The sequence below is a fragment of the Amia ocellicauda genome, unplaced genomic scaffold, assembly GCF_036373705.1.
Source record: "Amia ocellicauda isolate fAmiCal2 unplaced genomic scaffold, fAmiCal2.hap1 HAP1_SCAFFOLD_31, whole genome shotgun sequence".
Taxonomy (NCBI): Eukaryota; Metazoa; Chordata; class Actinopteri; order Amiiformes; family Amiidae; genus Amia; species Amia ocellicauda.
In genome coordinates, this window is record NW_027102876.1 from 906120 (window position 1) to 926059 (window position 19940).

The window sequence follows — 19940 nt, forward strand, 5'->3', positions numbered from 1 at the left end:
CGGGGAGTCTCCGAACAGGTGTGTGTTCCCCTCTGTATTGATGTAGTCCATCTCTCTGCCAGTCCTGGCATTGAGATCGCCACACAGCAGTACAGAGCCCAGGGTCTGGAAGTGGCAGATTTCGTTTTGAAGCTCATGAAAGCCTTCCTCATTATAGTAGGGGGAGTCTGCGGGTGGCATATAAATTGCACATAGGTATATATCTGTGTTATTTTGTAGGGTGTCTTTTCTGATTTTCATCCACAGGTGTGTGTCTCCTCTCTGTACTGGGCATAGGGCTGCTCGGAGCTCCTCCCTGTACCACACGATAATCCCCCACGAGGCCCTGCCACACCTGACTTTGGGTTTTTTATAGGAGGGCACAATCAGCTCCCTGTATCCATTGTATCCATCCAGTGTATAGACATATCTGCACAGCACCAAGTCTCTACAAGAATGAAAACATCTGAACTATTTACAGTGTTGATCAGTTCAGGGCCTGTGCTCTTCATTCCAAAAGTTGAGGAGCGTAAACCCTGCATATTCCAACTGCTTATTTTAAAGGACATGTTAATATATTTTATTATACTTGTCTCTTCTACATAAGAAAGTTTAATTTGTGGTCTACAACTGATATTATATTACTATTAATAATTATATATGGATATACATAATAATCACTCAAAGATTTTATCTTTGCATCAAAATATCAGAATAATTAAATCACATTTTTTCTTACTCTCCATCTCCACAACCATATATATGTGTGTTGAGGCTCAGTTAACTCAGCAGTGTGGTACAGATGACACTGAGGAGTTGCCTTATCTGGGCCAGCTGGGCAGCATCGGGCCTCCAGGCTCTGGAAGCCGCTGCTGCGTGGCTGTGTGGCTGTGCTGGTCCCCGGCTGTCCGCTCTGCTGTGCTGGACGGGCCCTCTGGGGATGGGGGGGTGGGGAATGGGGCCGCGGGGTCTCAGGGGCTGGGGCTGGGGTGGAGCCGGTGGCTGGGGATGTGGCCGGGGGCTGGGGGGTTTGCTCCTGGTCTCACCCTTTGCTGCACTGAAATTATTCCATCCATTTTTCTTTTTTTATAATTTTTTTTTGCTGGAAGTTCCGTCAATACCCGCCAACCTTTAAAAGACATCATGCAGCCAGGCATCTCGGCTTGCGGCCACACCGTCCTGAAGACGCATGATATCGTCAGATCTCGGAAGCTAAACGGGGCAGGACCTGGTCAGTACATGAATGTGAGACCTCCTTGAAATACCTCGTGCTGCAAGCTTTTACGTCTCCTGGGTAACTTTATCGTAGCTCTTAATACTCTCTATCTGTCTGGAGGAGATATAATTGAAGTACTGTACACGTACCCAGCTACTGTCAACATCCATTGCTGCACTGATATTTTTCCCTCCCTTTTTCTATTTTTTTTTTTTTTTTTTTTTTGCTGGAAGTTCGTCAATATCCGCCAACCTTTAAGAGACATCATGCAGCCAGGCCTCTCGGCTTGTGGCCACACCGTCCTGAATGCGCCCGATCTCGTAAGATCTTGGAAGGTAAAAGGGGCAGGGCCTGGTCAGTACTTGGATGGGTGACCTCCTGGAAATACCTGGTGCTGCAAGCTTTTTTGTCTCCTGGGTAACTTCATCGTAGCTCTTAATACTCTCTTTCTGTCTGGAGGAGACATAATTGAAGTATTGTACACGTACCCAGCTACTGTCAACACCCTTTGCTGCACTGATATTTTTCAATCCATTTTTCTTTTTTTTTTTTTTTTTTTTTTTTTTGCTGGAAGTTCCGTCAATACCCGCCAACCTTTAAGAGACATCATGCAGCCAAGCCTCTCGGCTTGTGGCCACACCGTCCTGAATGCGCCCGATCTCGTAAGATCTCGGAAGGTAAAAGGGGCAGGGCCTGGTCAGTACTTGGATGGGTGACCTCCTGGAAATACCTGGTGCTGCAAGCTTTTTTGTCTCCTGGGTAACTTCATCGTAGCTCTTAATACTCTCTTTCTGTCTGGAGGAGACATAATTGAAGTATTGTACACGTACCCAGCTACTGTCAACACCCTTTCCTGCACTGATATTTTTCCCTCCATTTCTCTATTTTTTTTTATTTTTTTTTGCTGGAAATTCCGTCAATACCCGCCAGCCTTTAAGAGATATCATGCAGCCAGGCATCTCGGCTTGCGGCCACACCATCCTGAACTCGCCCGATCTCGTCAGATCTTGGAAGCTAAACGGGGCAGGACCTGGTCGGTACATGAATGTGAGACCTCCTGGAAATACCTGGTGCTTCAAGCTTTTACGTCTCCTGGGTAACTTTATCGTAGCTCTTAATACTCTCTATCTGTCTGGAGGAGATATAATTGAAGTACTGTACACGTACCCAGCTACTGTCAACATCCTTTGCTGCACTGATATTTTTCCATCCATTTTTCTTTTTTTTTTTTTTTTTTTGCTGGAAGTTCCGTCAATACCCGCCAACCTTTAAGAGACATCATGCAGCCAGGCCTCTCGGCTTGTGGCCACACCGTCCTGAACGCGCCCGATCTCGTAAGATCTCGAAAGCTAAACGGGGCAGGACCTGGTCAGTACTTGGATGGGAGACCTCCTGGAAATACCAGGTGCTGCAAGGTTTTACGTCTCCTGGGTAACTTTATCGTAGCTCTTAATTCTCTCTTTCTGTCTGGAGGAGATATAATTGAAGAATTGTACACGTACCCGGCTACTTTCAACACCCTTTGCTGCACTGATATTTTTCCCTCCATTTTTCTATTTTTTTTTTTTTTTTTTTTTGCTGGAAATTCCGTCAATACCCGCCATCCTTTAAGAGACATCATGCAGCCAGGCATCTCGGCTTGCGGCCACACCATACTGAACGCGCCCGATCTCGTCAGATCTCGGCAGCTAAACGGGGCAGGGTCTGGCCAGTACTTGGTTGGGTGACCTCCTGGAAATACCAGGTGCTGCAAGCTTTTTACGTCTCCTGGGTAACTTCATCGTAGCTCTTAATACTCTCTTTCAGTCTGGAGAAGATATTATTGAAGAATTGTACACGTACCCGGCTACTTTCAACAGCCTTTGCTGCACTGATATTTCTCCCTCCATTTTTCTTTTTTTTTTTTTTTTTTTTGCTGGAAGTTCCGTCAATACCCACCAGCCTAAAGAGACATCATGCAGCCGGGCCTCTTGGCTTTCGGCCACACCGTCCTGAACGCGCCCGATATCGTCAGATCTCGGAAGGTAAAAGGGGCAGGGCCTGGTCAGTACTTGGATGGGTGACCTCCTAGAAATACCTGGTGCTGCAAGCTTTTTTGTCTCCTGGGTAACTTCTTCGTAGCTCTTAGTACTCTCTTTCTGTCTGGAGGAGATATAATTGAAGTATTGTACACGTACACGGCTACTTTCAACAGCCTTTGCTGCACTGATATTTTTCCCTCCATTTTTCTTTTTTTTTTTTGCTGGAAGTTCGTCAATATCCGCCAACCTTTAAGAGACATCATGCAGCCAGGCCTCTCGGCTTGTGGCCACACCGTCCTGAATGCGCCCGATCTCGTAAGATCTCGGAAGCTAAACGGGGCAGGGCCTGGTCAGTACTTGGATGGCTGACCTCCTAGAAATACCAGGTGCTGCAAGCTTTTTACGTCTCCTGGGTAACTTCATCGTAGCTCTTAATACTCTCTTTCTGTCTGCAGGAGATATAATTGAAGAATTGTACACGTTCCCGGCTACTTTCAATACCCTTTGCTGCACTGGTATTTCTCCCTCCATTTCTCTTTTTTTTTTTTGCTGGATGTTCCGTCAAAACCCGCCAACCATTAAGAGACATTATGCAGCCCGGCCTCTTGGCTTGCAGCCACACCGTCCTGAACGCCCCCGATCTCATCAGATCTTGGAATTTAAACGGGGCAGGGCCTGGTCAGTACTTGGATGGGTGACCTCCTGGAAATGCCAGGTGCAGAAAGCTTTTTACGTCTCCTGGGTAACTTCATCGTAGCTCTTAATACTCTCTATCTGTCTCCAGGAGATATAATTGAAGAATTGTATACGTACCCGGCTACTTTCAACACCCTTTCCTGCACTGATATTTTTCCCTCCATTTTTCTATTTTTTTTTATTTTTTTTTGCTGGAAATTCCGTCAATACCCGCCAGACTTTAAGAGACATCATGCAGCCAGACATCTTGGCTTGCGGCCACACCATCCTGAACTCGCCCGATCTCGTCAGATCTTGGAAGCTAAACGGGGCAGGACCTGGTCGGTACATGAATGTGAGACCTCCTGGAAATACCTGGTGCTTCAAGCTTTTACGTCTCCTGGGTAACTTTATCGTAGCTCTTAATACTCTCTCTCTGTCTGGAGGAGATATAATTGAAGTATTGTACACGTACCCAGCTACTGTCAACACCCTTTGCTGCACTGATATTTTTCCATCCATTTTTCTTTTTTTTTTTTTTTTTTTTTTTTTTTTTGCTGGAAGTTCCGTCAATACCCGCCAACCTTTAAGAGACATCATGCAGCCAGGCCTCTCGGCTTGTGGCCACACCGTCCTGAACGCGCCCGATCTCGTAAGATCTCGAAAGCTAAACGGGGCAGGACCTGGTCAGTACTTGGATGGGAGACCTCCTGGAAATACCAGGTGCTGCAAGGTTTTACGTCTCCTGGGTAACTTCATCGTAGCTCTTAGTACTCTCTTTCTGTCTGGAGGAGATATAATTGAAGTATTGTACACGTACACGGCTACTTTCAACACCCTTTGCTGCACTGGTATTTCTCCCTCCATTTCTCTTTTTTTTTTTGCTGGATGTTCCGTCAAAACCCGCCAACCATTAAGAGACATCATGCAGCCCGGCCTCTTGGCTTGCAGCCACACCGTCCTGAACGCCCCCGATCTCATCAGATCTTGGAATTTAAACGGGGCAGGGCCTGGTCAGTACTTGGATGGGTGACCTCCTGGAAATGCCAGGTGCTGCAAGCTTTTTACGTCTCCTGGGTAACTTCATCGTAGCTCTTAATACTCTCTTTCTGTCTCCAGGAGATATAATTGAAGAATTGTACACGTACTAGGCTACTTTCAACACCCTTTGCTGCACTGATATTTTTCCCTCCATTGTTCTTTTTATTTTATTTTTTTGCTGGAAGTTCCGTCAATATCCGCCAGCCTTTAAGAGACATCATGCAGCCAGGCCTCTTGGCTTGTAGTCACACCGTCCTGAACGCGCCCGATCATATCAGATTTCGGAAGCTAAACGGGGCAGGGCCTGGTCAGTACTTGGATGTGTGACCTCCTGGAAATACCAGGTGCTGCAAGCTTTTTACGTCTCCTGGGTAACTTCATCGTAGCTCTTAAAACTCTCTTTCTGTCTCCAGGAGATATAATTGAAGAATTGTACACGTACCCGGCTACTTTCAACACCCTTTGCTGCACTGGTATATTTCCCTCTATTTTTCTTTTTTTTTTTTGCTGGCAGTTCCGTCAATACCCGCCAGCCTTTAAGAGACATCATGCAGCCAGGCATCTCGGCTTGCGGCCACACCATCCTGAACGCGCCCGATCTCGTCAGATCTCGGAAGCTAAACGGGGCAGGACCTGGTCAGTACATGAATGTGAGACCTCCTTGAAATACCTCGTGCTGCAAGCTTTTACGTCTCCTGGGTAACTTTATCGTAGCTCTTAATACTCTCTATCTGTCTGGAGGAGATATAATTGAAGAATTGTACATGTACCCGGCTACTTTCAACACCCTTTGCTGCACTGATATTTTTCCCTCCCTTTTTCTATTTTTTTTTTTTTTTTTTTTTGCTGGAAGTTCCGTCAATACTTGCCAGCCTTTAAGAGACATCATGCAGCCAGGTCACTTGGCTTGCGGCCACACCGTCCTGAACGCGCCTGATCTCATCATATCTCGGAAGCTAAACGGGGCAGGGTCTGGCCAGTACTTGGTTGGGTGACCTCCTGGAAATACCAGGTGCTGCAAGCTTTTTACGTCTCCTGGGTAACTTCATCGTAGCTCTTAATACTCTCTTTCAGTCTGGAGGAGATATTATTGAAGAATTGTACACGTACCCGGCTACTTTCAACAGCCTTTGCTGCACTGATATTTCTCCCTCCATTTTTCTTTTTTTTTTTTTTTTTTTTGCTGGAAGTTCCGTCAATACCCACCAGCCTAAAGAGACATCATGCAGCCGGGCCTCTTGGCTTTCGGCCACACCGTCCTGAACGCGCCTGATATCGTCAGATCTCGGAAGGTAAAAGGGGCAGGGCCTGGTCAGTACTTGGATGGGTGACCTCCTGGAAATACCTGGTGCTGCAAGCATTTTTGTCTCCTGGGTAACTTCATCGTAGCTCTTAATACTCTCTTTCTGTCTGGAGGAGATATAATTGAAGAATTGTACACGTACCCGGCTACTTTCAAAACCCATTACTGGACTGATATTTTTCCCTCCATTTTTCTTTTTCTTTTTTTTTTTTTTTTTTTTTGCTGGAAGTTCCGTCAATACCCGCCAGCCTTTTAGAGACATCATGCAGCCAGGCCTCTAGGTTTGCGGCCACACCGTCCTGAACGCGCCCGATCTCATCAGATCTCGGAAGCTAAACGGGGCAAGACCTGGTCAGTACTTGAATGTGAGACCTCCTGGAAATACCTGGTGCTGCAAGCTTTTACGTCTCCTGGGTAACTTTATCGTAGCTCTTAATACTCTCTTTCTGTCTGGAGGAGATATAATTGAAGTATTGTACACGTACCCAGCTACTGTCAACACCCTTTGCTGCACTGATATTTTTCCGTCAATTTTTTTATTTTTATTATTATTTATTTTTTCTGCTGGAAGTTCCGTCAATACCTGCCAACCTTTAAGAGACATCATGCAGCCAGGCGTCTTGGCTTGCGGCCACACCGTCCTGAACGCGCCCGATCTCGTCAGATCTCGGAATTTAAACGGGGCAGGGCCGGGTCAGTACTTTTATGGGTGACCTTCTGGAAATACGAGGTGCTGCAAACTTTTTACGTCTCCTGGGTAACTTCATCGTAGCTCTTAATTCTCTCTTTCTGTCTGCAGGAGATATAATTGAAGAATTGTACACGTACCCGGCTACTTTCAACAGCCTTTGCTGCACTGATATTTTTCCGTCCATTTTTCTATTTTTTTTTTTTTTTTTTTGCTGGAAGTTCCGTCAATACCCGCCAGCCTTTAAGAGACATCATGCAGCCAGGCCTCTCGGCTTGCGGCCACACCGTCCTGAATGCGCCCGATCTCGTCAGATCTCGGAAGCTAAACGGGGCAGGGCCTGGTCAGTACTTGGATGGGAGACCTCCTAGAAATACCAGGTGCTGCAAGCTTTTTACGTCTCCTGGGTAACTTCATCGTAGCTCTTAATACTCTCTTTCTGTCTGCAGGAGATATAATTGAAGAATTGTACACGTACCCGGCTACTTTCAACACCCTTTGCTGCACTGGTATTTCTCCCTCCATTTCTCTTTTTTTTTTTTGCTGGATGTTCCGTCAAAACCCGCCAACCATTAAGAGACATCATGCAGCCGGGCCTCTTGGCTTGCAGCCACACCGTCCTGAACGCCCCCGATCTCATCAGATCTTGGAATTTAAACGGGGCAGGGCCTGGTCAGTACTTGGATGGGTGACCTCCTGGAAATGCCAGGTGCTGCAAGCTTTTTACGTCTCCTGGGTAACTTCATCGTAGCTCTTAATACTCTCTTTCTGTCTGGAGGAGATATAATTGAAGAATTGTACACGTACCCGGCTACTTTCAAAATCCATTACTGCACTGATATTTTTCCCTCCATTTTTCTATTTCTTTTTTTTTTTTTTTTTTTTTGCTGGAAGTTCCGTCAATACCCGCCAGCCATTAAGAGACATCATGCAGCCAGGCCTCTCGGCTTGCGGCCACACCGTCCTGAACGCGCCCGATCTCGTCAGATCTCGGAATTTAAACGGGGCAGGGCCTGGTCAGTACTTTTATGGGTGACCTTCTGGAAATACGAGGTGCTGCAATCTTTTTACTTCTCCTGGGTAACATCATCGTAGCTCTTAATTCTCTCTTTCTGTCTGGAGGAGATATAATTGAAGAATTGTACACGTACCCGGCTACTTTCAACAGCCTTTGCTGCACTGATATTTTTCCCTGCATTTTTCTTTTTTTTTTTTTTTTTTTTTGCAGGAAGTTCCGTCAATACCCGCCAGCCTTTAAGAGACATCATGCAGCCAGGCGTCTCGGCTTGCGGCCACACCATCCAAAACGCGCCCGATCTCGTCAGATCTCGGAAGCTAAACGGGGCAGGGCCTGGTCTGTACTTGGATGGGTGACCTCCTGGAAATACCAGGTGCTGCAAGCTTTTTACTTCTCCTGGGAAACTTTATCGTAGCTCTTAATACTCTCTTTCTGTCTGGAGGAGATATAATTGAAGTATTGTACACGTACCCGGCAACTTTCAACACCCTTTGCTGCACTGATATTTTTGCCTCCGTTTTTCTTTTTTTTTTTTTTTGCTTGAAATTCCGTCAATACCCGCCAGCCTTTAAGAGACATCATGTAGCCAGGCATCTCGGCTTGCTGCCACACCATCCTGAACGCGCCCGATCTCGTCAGATCTCGGAAGCTAAACGGGGTAGGACCTGGTCAGTACTTGAATGTGAGAACTCGTGGAAATACCTGGTGCTGCAAGCTTTTTACGTCTCCTGGGTAACTTTATCATAGCTCTTCATTCTCTTTTTCTGTCTGGAGGAGATATAATTGAAGAATTGTACACGTACCCGGCTACTTTCAACACCCTTTGCTGCACTGATATTTTTCCCTGCATTTTTCTTTTTTTTTTTTTTTTTTTTTGCAGGAAGTTCCGTCAATACCCGCCAGCCTTTAAGAGACATCATGCAGCCAGGCGTCTCGGCTTGCGGCCACACCATCCTGAACGCGCCCGATCTCGTCAGATCTCGGAAGCTAAACGGGGCAGTGCCTGGTCTGTACTTGGATGGGTGACCTCCTGGAAATACCAGGTGCTGCAAGCTTTTTACTTCTCCTGGGTAACTTTATCGTAGCTCTTAATACTCTCTTTCTGTCTGGAGGAGATATAATTGAAGTATTGTACACGTACCCGGCAACTTTCAACACCCTTTGCTGCACTGATATTCTTGCCTCCGTTTTTCTTTTTTTTTTTTTTTTGCTGGAAATTCCGTCAATACCCGCCAGCCTTTAAGAGACATCATGCAGCCAGGCGTCTCGGCTTGTGGCCACACCGTCCTGAACGCGCCCGATCTCGTCAGATCTCGGAAACTAAACGGGGCAGGACCTGGTCAGTACTTGGATGGGAGACCTCCTGGAAGTACCAGGTGCTGCAAGCTTTTTACGTCACCTGGGGAACTTCGTCGTAGCTTTTAATACTCTCTTTCTGTCTGGAGGAGATTTAATTGAAGAATTGTACACGTACCCGGCTACTTTCAACACCCTTTACTGCACAGATATTTTTCCCTCCATTTTTCTTTTTTCTTTTTTTTTTTTGCTGGAAGTTCCGTCAATACCCTCCAGCCTTTAAGAGACATCATGCAGCCAGGCTGCTTGGCTTGCGGCCACACCGTCCTGAACGCGGTCGATCTCATCAGATCTCGGAAGCTAAACGGTGCAGGGCCTCGTCAGTACTTGGATGGGTGACCTCCTGGAAATACCAGGTGCTGCAAGCTTTTTCGTCTCCTGGGTAACTTCATCGTAGCTCTTAATACTCTATTTCTGTCTGGAGGAGATATAATTGAAGAATTGTACACGTACCCGGCTACTTTCAACACCCTTTGCTGCACTGATATTTTTCCCGCCATTTTTATTTTTATTTTTTATTTTTTCTGGAAGTTCCATCAATATCCGCCAGCCTTTAAGAGACATCATGCAACCAGGCATCTCGGCTTGCGGACACACAGACCTGAACGCGCCCGATCTCGTCAGATCTCGGAAACGAAACGGGGCAGGACCTGGTCAGTACTTGGATGGGAGATCTCCTGGAAATACCAGGTGCTGCCAGCTTTTTACGTCTGCTGGGTAACTTTATCGTAGCTCTTGATACTCTCTTTCAGTCTGGAGGAGATATAATTGAAGTGTTGTACACGTACCCGGTTACTTTCAACACCCTTTGCTGCACTGATATTTTTCCCTCCATTTTTCTTTTTTCTTCATTATTTTGCTGGAAGTTCCGTCAATATCCTCCAGCCTTTAAGAGACATCATGCAGCCAGGCCTCTTGGCATGCGGACACATTGTCCTGAATGCGCCCGATCTCATCAGATCTCGGAAGCTAAACGGGGCAGGGCCTGGTCAGTACTTGAATGTGAGAACTCGTGGAAATACCTGGTGCTGCAAGCTTTTTACGTCTCCTGGGTAACTTTATCATAGCTCTTCATTCTCTTTTTCTGTCTGGAGGAGATATAATTGAAGAATTGTACACGTACCCGGCTACTTTCAACACCCTTTGCTGCAGTGGTATTTTTCCCTCCATTTTTCTTTTTTCTTTTTTATTTTGCTGGAAATTCCGTCAATACCCTCCAGCCTTTAAGAGACATCATGCAGCCAGGCCTCTTGGCATGCAGACACATTGTCCTGAACGCGCCCGAACTCATCAGATCTCGGAAGCTAAACGGGGCAGGACCTGGTCAGTACTTGAATGTGAGACCTCCTAGAAAAACCTGGTGCTGCAAGCTTTTACGTCTCCTGGGTAACTTCATCGTAGCTCTTAATACTCTCTTTCAGTCTGGAGGAGATATAATTGAAGAATTGTACACGTACCGGGCTACTTTCAACACCCTTTGCTGCACTGATATTTTTCCCTCCGTTTTTCTTTTTTTTTTTTTTTTGCTGGAAGTTCCATCAATACCCTCCAGCCTTTAAGAGACATCATACAGCCAGGCCTCTTGGCTTGCAACCACACCGTCCTGAACGCGCCCCATCTCGTCAGATCTCGGAAGCTAAACGGGGCAGGGCCTGGTCATTACTTGAATGTGGGACCTCCTGTAAATACCTGGTTCTGCAAGCTTTTTACGTCTCCTGGGTAACTTTATCGTAGCTCTTAATACTCTCTTTCTGTCTGGAGGAGATATAATTGAAGTATTGTACACGTACCTGGCTACTTTCAACATCCTTTGCTGCACTGATATTTTTCCCTCCGTTTTTCTTTTTTTTTTTTTTTGCTGGAAGTTCCGTCAACACCCGCCAACCATTAAGAGACATCATGCAGCCAGGCCTCTCGGCTTGTGTCCACACCGTCCTGAACGCGCTCGATCTCGTCAGATCGCGTAAGCTGAACGGGGCAGGTCCTGGTCAGTACTTGGATGGGTGACCTCCTGGAAATACCAGGTGCTGCAAGCTTTATACGTCTCTTGGGTAACTTCATCGTAGCTCGTAATACTCTCTTTCAGTCTGGAGGAGATATAATTGAAGAATTGTACACGTACCCGGCTACTTTCAACACCCTTTGCTGCACTGATATTTTTCCCTCCATTTTTCTTTTTTCTTTTTTTTTTTGCCGGAAGTTCCGTCAATACCCTCCAGCCTTTAAGAGACATCATGCAGCCAGCTCTCTAGGCTTGCGGCCACACTGACCTGAACGTGCCCGATCTTGTCAGATCTTGGAAGCTAAACGGGGCAGGGCCTGGTCAATACTTGGATGGGAGACCTCCTGGAAATACCTGGTGCTGCAAGCTTTTTAGTCTCCTGAGTAACTTCATTGTAGCTCTTAATACTCTCTTTCTGTCTGGAGGTGTTATAATTGAGGATTTGTCCACGTACCCGGCTACTTTCAACACCATTTGCTCCACTGGTATTTTTCCCTCCATTTTTCTTTTTTTTGCTGGAAGTTCCGTCAATACCCGCCAGCCTTTAAGAGACATCATGCAGCCAGGCCTCTTGGCTTGCGGCCACACCGTTCTGAACGTGCCCGATCTCATCAGACCTCGGAAGCTAAACGGTGCAGGGCCTGGTCAGTACTTGGATGGGTGACCTTCTGGAAATACCAGGTGCTGCAAGCTTTTTCGTCTCCTGGGTAACTTCATCGTAGCTCTTAGTACTCTCTTTCTGTCTGGAGGAGATATATTTGAAATATTGTACACGTACCCGGCTACTTTCAACACCCTTTGCTGCACTGATATTTTTCCCTCCATATTTCTTTTTTCTTTTGTTCTTTGCTGGAAGTTCCGTCAATACCCTCCAGCCTTTGAGAGACATCATGCAGCCAGGACTCTCGGCTTGCGGCCACACCGTTCTGAACGTGCCCGATCTCGTCAGATCTCGGAAACTAAACGGGGCAGGGCCTGGTCACTACTTGGATGTGTGACCTGCTGGAAATACCAGGTGCTGCAAGCTTTTTCGGCTCCTGGGTAACTTCATCGTAGCTCTAAATACTCTCTTTCTGTCTGGAGAATATATAATTGAAGTTTTGTACACGTACCCGGCTACTTTCAACACACTTTGCTGCACTGATATTTTTCCCTAAGTTTTTTTTTTTTTTTTTTGCTGGAAGTTCCGTCAATACCCACCAGCCTTTAAGAGACATCATGCAGCCAGGCTTTTTGGCTTGCAGCCACACCGTCCTGAACGCGCCCGATCTCGTCAGATCTCGGAAGCTAAACGGGGAAGGGTGTGGTCAGTACTTGGATGGGAGACCTCCTGGAAATACCAGGTGCTGCAAGCTTTTTACGTCACTTGGGTAACTTCATCGTAGCTCTTAATACTCTCTTTCTGTGTGGTGGAGATAAATTTGAATAATTGTACAAGTACCCGACTACTTTCAACTCCCTTTGCTGCACTGATATTTTTCCCTCCATTTTTCTTTTACTTTTTTATTTTTTCTGGAAGTTCCGTCAATACCCGCCAGCCTTTAAGAGATATCATGCAGCCAGGCCTCTCGGCTTGTGGCCACACCGTCCAGAATGCGCCCGATCTCGTCAGATTTCGGAAGCTAAATGGGGCAGGGCCTGGTCAGTACTTGGATGGGAGACCTCCTAGAAATACCAGGTGCTGCAAGCTTTTTACGTCTCCTGGGTAACTTCATCGTAGCACTTAATACTCTCTTTCTGTCTGGAGGAGATATAATTGAAGTATTGTACACGTACTCAGCTACTGTCAACACCCTTTGCTGCACTGATATTTTTCAATCCACTTTTCTTTTTTTTTTTTTTTTTTGCTGGAAGTTCCGTCAATACCCGCCAACCTTTAAGAGACATCATGCAGCCAGGCCTTGCGGCTTGCGGCCTCACCGTCCTGAACGCGCCCGATCTCGTCAGATCTCAGAAGCTAAACGGGGCAGGACCTGGTCAGTACTTGAATGTGAGACCTCCTGGAAATACCTGGTGCTGCAAGCTTTTACGTCTCCTGGGTAATTTTATCGTAGCTCTTAATACTCTCTTTCTGTCTGGAGGAGATATAATTGAAGTATTGTACACGTACCCAGTTACTTTCAACACCCTTTGCTGCACTGATATTTTTCCCTCCATTTTTCTATTTTTTTTTTTTTTTTTTTCTTGCTGGAAGTTCCATCAATTCCCTCCAGCGTTTAAGAGACATCATGCAGCCAGGCCTCTTGGCTTGCAACCACACCGTCCTGAACGCGCCCCATCTTGTCAGATCTCGGAAGCTAAACGGGGCAGGGCCTGGTCATTACTTGAATGTGGGACCTCCTGGAAATACCTGGTGCTGTAAGCTTTTTACGTCTCCTGGGTAACTTTATCGTAGCTCTTAACACTCTCTTTCTGTCTGGAGGAGATATAATTGAAGAATTGTACATGTACCCGGCTACTTTCAACACCCTTTGCTGCACTGGTATTTTTCCCTCTATTTTTCTTTTTTTTTTTTTGCTGGCAGTTCCGTCGATACCCGCTAGCCTTTAAGAGACATCATGCAGCCAGGCATCTCGGCTTGCGGCCACACCATCCTGAACGTGCCCGATCTCGTCAGATCTCGGAAACTGAATGGGGCAGGGCCTGGTCAGTACTTGGATGGGAGACCTCCTGGAAATACCAGGTGCTGCAAGCTTTTTACGTCTGCTGGGTAAGTTTATCGTAGCTCTTAATACTCTCTTTCTGTCTGGAGGAGATATAATTGAAGTATTGTACACGTACCCGGCTACTTTCAACACCCATTGCTGCACTGATATTTTTCCCTCCATTTTTCTTTTTCTTTATTAATTTTTCTGGAAGTTCCGTCAATATCCGCCAGCCTTTAAGAGACATCATGCAGCAAGGCCTCTTGGCTTGCGGCCACACCGTCCTGAACGCGCCCGATCTCGTCAGATCTCGGAAGCTAACGGGGCAGGGCCTGGTCAGTACTTGGATGGGTGACCTCCTGGAAATACCAGGTGCTGCAAGCTTTTTACGTCTCCTGGGTAACTTCATCATAGCTCTTAATACTCTCTTTCAGTCTGTAGGAGATATTATTGAAGAATTGTACAAGTACCCGGCTACTTTCAAAACCCTTTGCTGCACTGATATTTTTCCCTCCATTTTTCTTTTTTCTTTTATTTTTTGCTGGAAGTTTCGTCAATACCCGCCAGCCTTAAAGAGACATCATGCAGCCGGGCCTCTCGGCTTTCGGCCACACCGTCCTAAATGCGCCCGATCTCGTCAGATCTCGGAAGCTAAACGGGGCAGGACCTGGTCAGTACTTGGATGGGAGACCTCCTAGAAATACCAGGTGCTGCAAGCTTTTTACGTCTCCTGGGTAACTTCATCGTAGCTCTTAATACTCTCTCTCTGTCTGGAGGAGATATAATTGAAGTATTGTACACGTATCCAGCTACTGTCAACACCCTTTGCTGCACTGATATTTTTCCATCCATTTTTCTTTTTTCTTTTTTTTCTTTTTTTTTTTTCTGGAAGTTCCGTCAATACCCGCCAACCTTTAAGAGACATCATGCAGCCAGGCCTTTCGGCTTGTGGCCACACCGTCCTGAATGCGCCCGATCTCGTCAGATCTCGGAAGCTAAACTGGGCAGGGCCTGGTCAGTACTTGGATGGGAGACCTCCTAGAAATACCAGGTGCTGCAAGCTTTTTACGTCTCCTGGGTAACTTCATCGTAGCTCTTAATACTCTCTTTCTGTCTCCAGGAGATATAATTGAAGAATTGTACACGTACCCGGCTACTTTCAACACCCTTTGCTGCACTGGTATATTTCCCTCTATTTTTCTTTTTTTTTTTGCTGGCAGTTCCGTCAATACCCGCCAGCCTTTAAGAGACATCATGCAGCCAGGCATCTCGGCTTGCGGCCACACCATCCTGAACGCGCCCGATCTCGTCAGATCTCGGAAGCTAAACGGGGCAGGGCCTGGTCAGTACTTGGATGGGAGACCTCCTAGAAATACCAGGTGCTGCAAGCTTTTTACGTCTCCAGGGTAACTTCATCGTAGCTCTTAATACTCTCTTTCTGTCTCCAGGAGATATAATTGAAGAATTGTACACGTACCCGGCTACTTTCAACACCCTTTGCTGCACTGGTATATTTCCCTCTATTTTTCTTTTTTTTTTTTTGCTGGCAGTTCCGTCAATACCCGCCAGCCTTTAAGAGACATCATGCAGCCAGGCATCTTGGCTTGCGGCCACACCATCCTGAACGCGGCCGATCTCGTCAGATCTCGGAAGCTAAACGGGGCAGGACCTGGTCAGTACATGAAAGTGAGACCTCCTGGAAATACCTAGTGCTGCAAGCTTTTACGTCTCCTGGGTAACTTTATCGTAGCTCTTAATACTCTCTTTCTGTCTGGAGAAGATATAATTGAAGAATTGTACACGTACCCGTCTACTTTCAACACCCTTTGCTGCACTGGTATTTTTCCCTTTATTTTTCTTTTTTTGTTTTGCTGGCAGTTCCGTCAATACCCGCCAGCCTTTAAGAGACATCATGCAGCCAGGCATCTCGGCTTGCGGCCACACCATCCTTAACGCGCCCGATCTCGTCAGATCTCGGAAGCTATAACGGGGCAGGGCCTGGTCAGTACTTGGATGGGAGACCTCCTAGAAATACCAGGTGCTGCAAGCTTTTTACGTCTCCTGGGTAACTTCATCGTAGCTCTTAATACTCTCTTTCTGTCTCCAGGTGATATAATTGAAGAATTGTACACGTACCCGGCTACTTTCAACAGCCTTTCCTGCACTGATATTTTTCCCTCCATTTTTCTATTTTTTTTTTTTTTTTTTTGCTGGAAATTCCGTGAATACCCGCCAGCCTTTAAGAGACATCATGCAGCCAGGCATCTCGGCTTGCGGCCACACCATCCTGAACTCGCCCGATCTCGTCAGATCTTGGAAGCTAAACGGGGCAGGACCTGGTCAGTACATGAATGTGAGACCTCCTGGAAATACCTGGTGCTGCAAGCTCTTACGTCTCCTGGGTAACTTTATCGTAGCTCTTAATTCTCTCTTTCTGTCTGGAGGAGATATAATTGAAGAATTGTACACGTACCCAGCTACTTTCAACAGCCTTTCCTGCACTGATATTTTTCCATCCATTTTTCTTTTTTTTTTATTTTTTTGCTGGAAGTTCCGTCAATATCCGCCAGCCTTTAAGAGACATCATGCAGCCAGGCCTCTTGGCTTGTAGTCACACTGTCCTGAACGCGCCCGATCATATCAGATTTCGGAAGCTAAACGGGGCAGGGCCTGGTCAGTACTTGGATGTGTGACCTCCTGGAAATACCAGGTGCTGCAAGCTTTTTACGTCTCCTGGGTAACTTCATCGTAGCTCTTAATACTCTCTTTCTGTCTCCAGGAGATATAATTGAAGAATTGTACACGTACCCGGCTACTTTCAACACCCTTTGCTGCACTGGTATATTTCCCTCTATTTTTCTTTTTTTTTTTGCTGGCAGTTCCGTCAATACCCGCCAGCCTTTAAGAGACATCATGCAGCCAGGCATCTCGGCTTGCGGCCACACCATCCTGAACGCGCCCGATCTCGTCAGATCTCGCAAGCTAAACGGGGCAGGACCTGGTCAGTACATGAATGTGAGACCTCCTGGAAATACCTCGTGCTGCAAGCTTTTACGTCTCCTGGGTAACTTTATCGTAGCTCTTAATACTCTCTATCTGTCTGGAGGAGATATAATTGAAGTATTGTACACGTACCCAGCTACTGTCAACACCCTTTGCTGCACTGATATTTTTCCATCCATTTTTCTTTTTTTTTTTTTTTTTTGCTGGAAGTTCCGTCAATACCCGCCAACCTTTAAGAGACATCATGCAGCCAGGCCTCTCGGCTTGCGGCCACACCATCCTGAATGCGCCCGATCTCGTCAGATCTCGGAAGCTAAACGGGGCAGGGCCTGGTCAGTACATGGATGGGAGACCTCCTAGAAATACCAGGTGCTGCAAGCCTTTTACGTCTCCTGGGTAACTTCATCGTAGCTCTTAATACTCTCTTTCTGTCTCCAGGAGATATAATTGAAGAATTGTCCACTTACTAGGCTACTTTCAACACCCTTTGCTGCACTGATATTTTTCCCTCCATTTTTCTTTTTATTTTATTTTTTTGCTGGAAGTTCCGTCAATATCCGCCAGCCTTTAAGAGACATCATGCAGCCAGGCCTCTTGGCTTGTAGTCACACCGTCCTGAACGCTCCCGATCATATCAGATTTCGGAAGCTAAACGGGGCAGGGCCTGGTCAGTACTTGGATGTGTGACCTCCTGGAAATACCAGGTGCTGCAAGCTTTTTACGTCTCCTGGGTAACTTCATCGTAGCTCTTAATACTCTTTATCTGTCTGGAGGAGATATAATTGAAGTATTGTACACTTTGTCTTAGGGACAGTCTGGCTAGCAGTGACTGAGTGGTTGACAGACGACAAGCAACGGAATGTACGTGCTCTGTGATGTCATAACAGTCAGCTGAGAGAGGCTCGTGATGTCATCGCTGAGCTGTCTGTCTGTCTGTCTGTCTCTCTCTCTCTCTTTCTCTCTCTCTCTCTCTCTCTCTTCCTCTCAATTCAATTCATTTGTATTGTCAAAGCAATTGGACATACATACATACATATATATATATATATATATACATACATACATACATCCATACATGCTAGAAAGTCATTACTATGTTATCTTAAAGGCTAACTAAGCAGAACATATATCATTATAGAACAGAGTTCATAGGTCAACACATGGTTTTAGGGAACAGGCACGTAGGTCATACCGTTTGACAATGTCTCCAAGGTTCTCATCGTAAATAACAAACAGAAATCAAACTATCTTCTGGGCTGACCTTCTAGCTTGACCGTATCTTTCTTAAGTATACAAGAGAGAAAAACAGGTGTAAGAAAATAATTTCTAATTTTCCTTCTACACATATATACATACATACATACATATGTAGCGTTATGTTGGGTGTATTTGGATAAGAGCATTTGGGCTCTGAGCTGAAGCACTGATCTAAAGAAGACCTCTCCCCCCCCAAAGTTATCAGATTTCCTTAGCTCATCAGCTTGGAACTGGTTTGCATCAAAGTGACAGTTTTGGGGAGGATGGCACCGAGAAGAGGCCAAATAGTTTGGAATTCTGCTATGAGATGTCTGGAGAAAGGGGCCTGTAGGTGATAAAAACTCTTTGAAGTGGATGAGAGCCGAAATCCCGACATAGAGCTACGAACCCAGGCCAACCGGCATTTCCAAAAGATGGCATGGATTGACATCAGTCATAAATAAAGCCTCCCTCCAATAGGACACTGGGGGCTGAAACCGAAATCCAATCTCAAGAACTCAGGGACCAATCACCTACTGATCTGACAGACTATAAGGAACAGCGGACAGTCTTTCTCTCTCTCTCTCTCTCACCTGAACCAGAAACTCGCTGCCACAGCTCAACCTGTAGCTCTGTTGCCAGAACCGGAATCAGAAACCAACCAAGTCTTTGCCGGCAACAGAAGAGTTAAACTGGGAGAAGGAGATTGAGCGAAGAATTATTTTAAAGGACTTTATTAAATAAATAACTTCACAGACCCACCTGATCAGTGGAGTTTTACAGCTGGACAATTGACTAAGTCGACTGAATACGAAAGTGTCAGTCACTTAAATAGCTATTTGAGTCTTAAGAAACTTGACCCTTGGAACAAACAGGGCCCTGCTTTCCTCAAAGACTTTGTCTTCAAGTAACTACGGTGGAACCCTGCTTACAAAGAAGATTTTGTGCACAACCTTGGAGCCTTCAAACCAATGGAAAATCTGTTTGGAAAAGACTCTACATTCGCGAAACCCCAACTTCCAGGTGCATCGACTGAGTGGAAGTTCTTGGACAAAGCCGAACCGGACTGCCTTTGTTCCAAACCACACGGACCTCGTGCCGTGTGCTGTTATCTGAGCCCGAAGCCAGAGAGGCCTCTCTGCGACGAAGTTCACATAAGTTTAACAGTTTGGAGTTTGTGATTCATGACATTTGAGAAATCAATTAGAAATGTTAATCTGTGATTCATAACTCTAGAATGTGTAATATCATTTAGTTTTCTTAAATATAAATGTGAGTTGCATTAAACTGTTTTGTTGATAATTTTAGAAATAAAATCTGTCAACGCCGAGAAATATCTTCTCATTCCTGTTTAACTGTTTAGTCTGAAATTGACACAAGTTAATAGACATTAGATTATTGGTGGCCCTGCCTATCCTTAATCATTGAATAATAATCAGTTAAGGGAAATTGTGGTAACAAATAGGATCTTTCTCGGCACCTAAACGTAAATGAGACTGATATATATATAACGAGAAGTTACCTGACATAAATACTAACCTGCGTAGTTATTTAATGTCTGACTAATAATACTAACGAGAGACTCACCTTCGTCTTACTAACCGGTATTGTAGTCAATGTGTTTATAACCTTTTTTGTTTAACGATTTGTTAAACGGAATGTACGTGCTCTGTGATGTCATAGCAGTAAGCTGAGAGAGGCTCGTCATGTCATCGCTGAGCTGGCTGGCTGGCTCTCTGTGTGTGTGTGTGTGTGTC

At 45.8% G+C, this 19940-nt stretch overlaps 8 non-coding genes and 41 pseudogenes across 8 annotated transcripts; all 49 read left to right on the plus strand.

The window, feature by feature from the left end:
- Nucleotides 1–1479: 1479 nt before the first annotated feature.
- On the plus strand, nt 1480–1598 carry LOC136730112 (uncharacterized; annotated as a pseudogene).
- Nucleotides 1599–1821: 223 nt separating this feature from the next.
- Nucleotides 1822–1940, plus strand: LOC136730016 (uncharacterized; annotated as a pseudogene).
- Nucleotides 1941–2158: 218 nt separating this feature from the next.
- On the plus strand, nt 2159–2277 carry LOC136730363 (uncharacterized; annotated as a pseudogene).
- A 216-nt stretch (nt 2278–2493) lies between these two features.
- Nucleotides 2494–2612, plus strand: LOC136730116 (uncharacterized; annotated as a pseudogene).
- Nucleotides 2613–2832: 220 nt separating this feature from the next.
- On the plus strand, nt 2833–2951 carry LOC136730057 (uncharacterized; annotated as a pseudogene).
- A 217-nt stretch (nt 2952–3168) lies between these two features.
- LOC136730276 (uncharacterized) lies at nt 3169–3287 on the plus strand (annotated as a pseudogene).
- A 208-nt stretch (nt 3288–3495) lies between these two features.
- On the plus strand, nt 3496–3614 carry LOC136729994 (uncharacterized; annotated as a pseudogene).
- Nucleotides 3615–3824: 210 nt separating this feature from the next.
- LOC136730238 (uncharacterized) lies at nt 3825–3943 on the plus strand (annotated as a pseudogene).
- A 219-nt stretch (nt 3944–4162) lies between these two features.
- LOC136730364 (uncharacterized) lies at nt 4163–4281 on the plus strand (annotated as a pseudogene).
- Nucleotides 4282–4507: 226 nt separating this feature from the next.
- LOC136730117 (uncharacterized) lies at nt 4508–4626 on the plus strand (annotated as a pseudogene).
- Nucleotides 4627–4834: 208 nt separating this feature from the next.
- Nucleotides 4835–4953, plus strand: LOC136729998 (uncharacterized; annotated as a pseudogene).
- A 216-nt stretch (nt 4954–5169) lies between these two features.
- Nucleotides 5170–5288, plus strand: LOC136730164 (uncharacterized; annotated as a pseudogene).
- Nucleotides 5289–5498: 210 nt separating this feature from the next.
- Nucleotides 5499–5617, plus strand: LOC136730292 (uncharacterized; annotated as a pseudogene).
- A 220-nt stretch (nt 5618–5837) lies between these two features.
- On the plus strand, nt 5838–5956 carry LOC136730126 (uncharacterized; annotated as a pseudogene).
- Nucleotides 5957–6173: 217 nt separating this feature from the next.
- Nucleotides 6174–6292, plus strand: LOC136730291 (uncharacterized; annotated as a pseudogene).
- Nucleotides 6293–6516: 224 nt separating this feature from the next.
- LOC136730147 (uncharacterized) lies at nt 6517–6635 on the plus strand (annotated as a pseudogene).
- A 223-nt stretch (nt 6636–6858) lies between these two features.
- Nucleotides 6859–6977, plus strand: LOC136730183 (uncharacterized; annotated as a pseudogene).
- Nucleotides 6978–7196: 219 nt separating this feature from the next.
- LOC136730040 (5S ribosomal RNA) lies at nt 7197–7315 on the plus strand. Its single transcript, XR_010809250.1, has one exon. It is a non-coding gene; the product is annotated as a 5S ribosomal RNA (ribosomal RNA).
- A 210-nt stretch (nt 7316–7525) lies between these two features.
- On the plus strand, nt 7526–7644 carry LOC136729999 (uncharacterized; annotated as a pseudogene).
- Nucleotides 7645–7869: 225 nt separating this feature from the next.
- Nucleotides 7870–7988, plus strand: LOC136730159 (uncharacterized; annotated as a pseudogene).
- A 219-nt stretch (nt 7989–8207) lies between these two features.
- LOC136729959 (5S ribosomal RNA) lies at nt 8208–8326 on the plus strand. Its single transcript, XR_010809217.1, has one exon. It is a non-coding gene; the product is annotated as a 5S ribosomal RNA (ribosomal RNA).
- A 213-nt stretch (nt 8327–8539) lies between these two features.
- Nucleotides 8540–8658, plus strand: LOC136730018 (uncharacterized; annotated as a pseudogene).
- Nucleotides 8659–8877: 219 nt separating this feature from the next.
- LOC136729945 (5S ribosomal RNA) lies at nt 8878–8996 on the plus strand. The gene has a single exon (XR_010809203.1). It is a non-coding gene; the product is annotated as a 5S ribosomal RNA (ribosomal RNA).
- A 214-nt stretch (nt 8997–9210) lies between these two features.
- On the plus strand, nt 9211–9329 carry LOC136730030 (uncharacterized; annotated as a pseudogene).
- Nucleotides 9330–9546: 217 nt separating this feature from the next.
- Nucleotides 9547–9665, plus strand: LOC136730170 (uncharacterized; annotated as a pseudogene).
- A 215-nt stretch (nt 9666–9880) lies between these two features.
- On the plus strand, nt 9881–9999 carry LOC136730353 (uncharacterized; annotated as a pseudogene).
- Nucleotides 10000–10215: 216 nt separating this feature from the next.
- Nucleotides 10216–10334, plus strand: LOC136730196 (uncharacterized; annotated as a pseudogene).
- A 216-nt stretch (nt 10335–10550) lies between these two features.
- LOC136730365 (uncharacterized) lies at nt 10551–10669 on the plus strand (annotated as a pseudogene).
- Nucleotides 10670–10882: 213 nt separating this feature from the next.
- On the plus strand, nt 10883–11001 carry LOC136730391 (uncharacterized; annotated as a pseudogene).
- Nucleotides 11002–11214: 213 nt separating this feature from the next.
- LOC136730313 (uncharacterized) lies at nt 11215–11333 on the plus strand (annotated as a pseudogene).
- Nucleotides 11334–11549: 216 nt separating this feature from the next.
- LOC136730226 (uncharacterized) lies at nt 11550–11668 on the plus strand (annotated as a pseudogene).
- Nucleotides 11669–11873: 205 nt separating this feature from the next.
- Nucleotides 11874–11992, plus strand: LOC136729917 (5S ribosomal RNA). Its single transcript, XR_010809177.1, has one exon. It is a non-coding gene; the product is annotated as a 5S ribosomal RNA (ribosomal RNA).
- Nucleotides 11993–12207: 215 nt separating this feature from the next.
- LOC136730173 (uncharacterized) lies at nt 12208–12326 on the plus strand (annotated as a pseudogene).
- Nucleotides 12327–12535: 209 nt separating this feature from the next.
- Nucleotides 12536–12654, plus strand: LOC136730021 (uncharacterized; annotated as a pseudogene).
- Nucleotides 12655–12870: 216 nt separating this feature from the next.
- LOC136730101 (uncharacterized) lies at nt 12871–12989 on the plus strand (annotated as a pseudogene).
- A 216-nt stretch (nt 12990–13205) lies between these two features.
- LOC136730204 (uncharacterized) lies at nt 13206–13324 on the plus strand (annotated as a pseudogene).
- Nucleotides 13325–13545: 221 nt separating this feature from the next.
- LOC136730392 (uncharacterized) lies at nt 13546–13664 on the plus strand (annotated as a pseudogene).
- Nucleotides 13665–13875: 211 nt separating this feature from the next.
- Nucleotides 13876–13994, plus strand: LOC136730010 (uncharacterized; annotated as a pseudogene).
- Nucleotides 13995–14210: 216 nt separating this feature from the next.
- LOC136729923 (5S ribosomal RNA) lies at nt 14211–14328 on the plus strand. The gene has a single exon (XR_010809182.1). It is a non-coding gene; the product is annotated as a 5S ribosomal RNA (ribosomal RNA).
- Nucleotides 14329–14544: 216 nt separating this feature from the next.
- On the plus strand, nt 14545–14663 carry LOC136730143 (uncharacterized; annotated as a pseudogene).
- A 225-nt stretch (nt 14664–14888) lies between these two features.
- On the plus strand, nt 14889–15007 carry LOC136729920 (5S ribosomal RNA). Its single transcript, XR_010809179.1, has one exon. It is a non-coding gene; the product is annotated as a 5S ribosomal RNA (ribosomal RNA).
- Nucleotides 15008–15216: 209 nt separating this feature from the next.
- Nucleotides 15217–15335, plus strand: LOC136730135 (5S ribosomal RNA). The gene has a single exon (XR_010809259.1). It is a non-coding gene; the product is annotated as a 5S ribosomal RNA (ribosomal RNA).
- A 211-nt stretch (nt 15336–15546) lies between these two features.
- On the plus strand, nt 15547–15665 carry LOC136730339 (uncharacterized; annotated as a pseudogene).
- A 209-nt stretch (nt 15666–15874) lies between these two features.
- On the plus strand, nt 15875–15994 carry LOC136730120 (uncharacterized; annotated as a pseudogene).
- Nucleotides 15995–16213: 219 nt separating this feature from the next.
- On the plus strand, nt 16214–16332 carry LOC136730252 (uncharacterized; annotated as a pseudogene).
- Nucleotides 16333–16547: 215 nt separating this feature from the next.
- On the plus strand, nt 16548–16666 carry LOC136730216 (uncharacterized; annotated as a pseudogene).
- A 209-nt stretch (nt 16667–16875) lies between these two features.
- Nucleotides 16876–16994, plus strand: LOC136730329 (uncharacterized; annotated as a pseudogene).
- Nucleotides 16995–17209: 215 nt separating this feature from the next.
- LOC136729915 (5S ribosomal RNA) lies at nt 17210–17328 on the plus strand. The gene has a single exon (XR_010809175.1). It is a non-coding gene; the product is annotated as a 5S ribosomal RNA (ribosomal RNA).
- Nucleotides 17329–17544: 216 nt separating this feature from the next.
- On the plus strand, nt 17545–17663 carry LOC136730172 (uncharacterized; annotated as a pseudogene).
- The last annotated feature ends 2277 nt before the right edge of the window (nt 17664–19940 follow it).